Consider the following 5,129-nt stretch of genomic DNA (forward strand, 5'->3'; position numbering starts at 1 on the left):
ACTGCTTTTTATGCTCAGTAATGCATAAAAAGGATATTGTTCCACATCACTACAAAAAGCTTCTTTGTTCATTTAGTTGGTTGTGTAGTACTCCATTGCATGGATGGCAGTACCACATTCTTCATTTAACTAATTCTTTATTGATAGGCCTTTTGGTTGTTTCTGATCTTGTTTTTGCCTTTTCTTGCACTTTAGTTTATAGTCCCACCACAATAATCGCTAATTTAAACATAAACCATAGAGGGATCCTGAAAAGGTGTCAGCAAAGTATGAATGTGTCAAAGACTGAGGGTCAGGTCAGGTGAGGCATCAGCGAACCATCTTAACAGGGCTCTTGAAGTTGCTGGTGGCTTGGAGCTGCTGCTGGTAGACCACTGAATGGATCTTGAAACCATAGAGCCTGGACACAATCTGGTTGGTGGGCCTCTTTGTCCAGTACTTGGGTGTACCGTGAAGAGCATGTGAGGGAAACCAGTGCCAAAGTAGACGCCATCCATGTGTTGGTGCCTCAGTGACTTATGTGTGTACACATCCAAGTATTTGAGGCAGTAGAGCTTACCATGGCCTCACTTGGGATGTCTGAAAAGCCACTGTGAAGCATTGGTTGGTTTCCACAGTACACACAGGCTCAGTAGCCAAAGTCTTCCTGTTGGTACTCTTCCAACATCTGGGCAGTGCCACAGCTGATGAGGATGTATTGTTATTCAGTCACTAAGTTGTGTCCAACTTTTTGTGATCCCATGGACTGCAGCACACCAGGCTTCTCTGTCCTTCACTATTTCCTAGACTTTGCTCAAATTCATGTCCATTGAGTCAGTGATGCTATCTAACAATTTCATCCTTTGCTGCCGCCTTCTCCTTTTGCCTTCAATCTGTCCCAGCATCAGGGTCTTTTCCAGTGATGCAGCTCTTCGCATCAGGTAGCCAAAGTGTTGAAGTTTCAGCTTCAGCATCTGTCCTTCCAGTGAATATTCAGGGTTGGTTCCCCTAGGATTGACTGGTTTGCTCTCCAAGGGACTCTCAAGAGTCTTCCCTAGCACCGCAATGCAAAAGCATCAATTCTTTTCAGTACTCAGCCTTCTTTCTGGTGCAACTCTCACATCCATGCATAACTACTGGAAACACCATAGTTTTGACTATAAGGACCTTTCTTGGCAAAGTCATCTCTCTGTTTCTTAATACACTGTCTAGGTTTGAAATAGCTTTCTTTCCAAGGAGCAAGTGTCTTTTAATTTTGCAGTGATTTGGGAGCTCAAGAAAATAAAGTCTGCCATTGTTTGCACTTTTCTCCCCTTCCATTTGCCATGAAGTGATGAAACCAGATGCCATGATCTTAGTTTTTTGAATGCTGAGTTTTAAGCTAGATTTTTCACTCTTCTCTTTCACCCTCAAGAGGCTCTCTAGTTCCTCTTCACTTTCTGCCATTAGAGTGGTATCATCTGCATATTTAAGGTTTTTGATATTTCACCTGCCAATCTTAATTCCAGCTTGAGTCACCCAGCCCAGCATTTTGCATGAGGTACTCTGCATAGAAGTTAAATAAGCAGAGTGACAATATACAGCCTTGACATACTTCTTTCCTAATTTTGAACCAAACCGTTGTTCCATGTCCAGTTCTAATTGTTGCTTCTTGACCTGCATACAGGTTTATCAGGAGACAGATAAGGTGGTCTGGTATTCCCATCTCTTGAAGAATTTTCTACAGTTTGTTGTGATCCACATGGTTAAAGGGCTGGTGCACTGGGACAACCCAGAGGGATGGTATGGGGAGGGAGGAGGGAGGAGGGTTCAGGATGAGGAACACATGTATATCTGTGGCGGATTCATTTCGATATTTGGCAAAACCAATACAATAGTGTAAAGTTTAAAAATAAAATAAAAAATAAAATTAAAAAAAAATAAAGTTTGAAAAAAATAAAAAATAAAAGACTTTAGCATAATCAATGAGGCAGAAAGAGATGTTTTTTTCTGGAATTCCCTTGCTTTCTCCATGATCCAACAAATGTTGTCAATTTGATCTCCTGTTCCTCTGCCTTTTCTAAATTCAGCTTTTACATCTGGAAGTTCTCAGTTCACGTACTGCTGAAGCCTAGCTTGAAGGATTTCAAACATAAAGTGAGGATATAGCAGGTGTGGGTCCATCTGTAAAGCATTTTGTCTGCCTATTCAGTCAGGTCATTCTTGTTGGTGTTGTCTTCCAACTCCATAACCAGCTCCAGGTTCAAGATCATGTGTAGTCTATAGTGAGGCACCTTCTCATTGAGTCCAGTGACATTGAATCCATCCTAGATGTAGTCTTCATCCACTAAACCAAAGAATTCATTTCTAAGGAGCCCACAGAACCAGGAAATCCAGGACACCTCCCCTGAGCTGCTAGTGTTCATGTGACTGGACAGGAGCTGGGACCAGGAAGCCTGGGGATGGGGTGGAGGAGGGGGCAGAGGGAAAGGAAGTTTCTGCTTCCAAGAACCATGGCGATGGCTACAACACAGCCTGAAGACCCAACTGCAGTCTCTAATGTTTTTTATATTACAAACAGTTATAACCCGGGATCTCACCTGCATCTTTTAAGTCTACTGCATTGGCAGGCAGGTTCTTTACCACTAGCACCACCTGGGAAGCCCTTTATTACAAACAATACATCAACAAAAAAAAAACCTCATAGGAGTCGTTCTCAAACATACAAGTGTACTCATGGGAAAAATACCTAGAGGTGGAATTGCTTTACAGAAGGAGATGTGTTTGTAATTCCTGCTGCCATTAATCAAAGTGCATTCCTACCAGTTTTTTACCCGTTTATACTGTTACCTGCAAGTAACAGAGTGCCAGTCTCTGTATACACTTGCAAACAAAGTTATCAAACTTTGAGGATTTTATAAATTCGTCTGACTAGAAATTTTAAAACAGTGTTGTCTTAATATAAATTAATCTCATTATGAATGTACTGAGCATCTCTTTATATGCTTAATTGTATCCTTCTCTTTTATTTCATTTTACTGGTCTTGTCCCAAACTTTTTGATTGGCAATTTAACTTCTTTATTTATATTTATTCTTATTTGTTAATCTTTTAAGGGCATTAAAATATTTCTAAATATAAATAAGTTTCTTCTGATCATCACATTGACTCTGTCCCTAGAATTCTTTATTATTATTATATTCTCAGATTTTTAATTTTTGATCTTATCTCATTACTTTCCCACCCATGGAACAGGGATTTTGTTATCTGAATTTGTAAAAATTTATAGTTTTACTGTGTTGACATTAAGTGACATACGATTTCTACATTTAGAGAATGTATGGAAGTATTAGGGTGATAACATGTTAGTTTGGGCACCTATGAGAATATTATGTATTCTTTATTCTTAGAATTTAAAATTCAACCTACATCCATTACATCATAGCTCTTGGTAACCAAGGTGCATCTATTAGATATACCTTATTTTACTTGCAAAATGTATACTGTTACTTGTGCTTTATACACTAGAGGTATCATGGATTAAGAGTAGTGAGCATTGTACTACAGAGAATGACTTCATATTTTTCTATGTAGTATTTAATCTCAGCATGGACGTATGGATTCTTACTATATACAAAGTATTCTAACTCATTACTGTTTTTAATTATTTTTATGTTCGTATTGCTCCATATTTGGGAACTCCTTCAACCTGGACTTTTTATTTTGAGACTTCATCTCCTTCAGTGAAAACACATAAATCCATCTTTTTTTTTAGCACCTCCTCACTACTCACTTTGTTATACAAGAGGTTTCAGGTTCAGGTTCTACTTTCTTTCTCCAGCATTGTTGCTAAGTCACTTCAGTCGTGTCCGACTCTGTGTGACCCCATAGACGGCAGCCCACCAGGCTCCCCCGTCCCTGGGATTCTCCAGGCAAGAACACTGGAGTGGGCTGCCATTTCCTTCTCCAATGCAGGAAAGTGAAAAGTGAAAGCGAAGTCGCTCAGTCGTGTCTGAGTCTTCGCAACCCCATGGACTGCAGCCCACCAGGCTCCTCCGTCCGTGGGATTTTCCAGGCAAGAGTACTGGAGTGGGGTGCCATCGCCTTCTCCAGCATTAGAATCAGCTATTTCTCCAAGGTACCCTGTCTCCTTTGAGTGGGGAAAAGTATTTAAAAACCAAGATATGGATGCTCTGCATTCTCCTTGCTCCTCCTCATGCATCATTGTTTCTAGACCTTTTCAGTGGATGTATATATATAGACATACATATCTATATAAGCAATTTTCCTAGGGAAAGAGTGGAGATAGAAAGCATTAGAATTTAAACCTAATCCTGTTCTTTTTCAAAGCCTCAGCTGTCAACTTGTTTTTCCATTTATTTAATAAGCATTTACTTTTTACTTATACTTTTTTAAAAATTTAGTTTATTCAAACTGAAAAAGAAACCCACAGTATATCCGTTTATTCCACTCCCTCTAACCCTCACCTTTGGCTACCACCACTGACTGTTCTTTGTATCTATTATCTCAAATGGTGAAAGTACAATAGATATATTGGTTTAAGTCAAATACATCATTTATATTGATTTTAACCTGTTTATTTTTACTTCTATTAATGTGGCTACTATAAAATTTAAAACTACATATACGGTCCACATATGTCTAATAAACAGTGACACACTAGAGGGCGAAAGCATGAGGATCCAGAAAACAAAAACTGCTAGAGAACACTTAGCCCACAAACTTCTCTTGTTTGTCTGTGCAATGTTAAACAAATTTAATTAGTAGAAAGAATTTTTATACATAGTAAATATATATTTTATATTATAATTTTGGAAATATTGATACCTGGCTTCTTTAGAAAAAATAGAAAATGTGGTAAAACGCATTCATAAATTCACTTTGCATGGCAAAAGTTTAGTGCAACTGACAGTGGCTAGGTCACTAGCCCCATTTAGAGATCTTCCTTTTGCACAGCCCGACTGCCAAAAAAAAAGAAGAAATCACTCTACCAGACCTCTGAAGACATTCATGTTTGAAATCCTTGAGGCATATGACAGGATGATGTAAAAGAAGTAAGGATTTTATCCACTAAATTTGCTCTGGCAAATGTGCTCTACATTGGGTGGTTTCCATTTTTCTAGCTACAAAAATTGATCAACATTTTATAAG

The 5,129-nt window shown here is 38.7% G+C and overlaps 1 pseudogene; it reads right to left on the reverse strand.

Annotated features, from left to right (window-relative positions):
* Positions 1–309: 309 nt before the first annotated feature.
* LOC102414003 lies at positions 310–2,384 on the reverse strand (annotated as a pseudogene).
* Positions 2,385–5,129: the final 2,745 nt, after the last annotated feature.

The sequence above is a fragment of the Bubalus bubalis genome, chromosome 2 (assembly GCF_019923935.1).
Source record: "Bubalus bubalis isolate 160015118507 breed Murrah chromosome 2, NDDB_SH_1, whole genome shotgun sequence".
NCBI classification, from domain to species: Eukaryota; Metazoa; Chordata; class Mammalia; order Artiodactyla; family Bovidae; genus Bubalus; species Bubalus bubalis.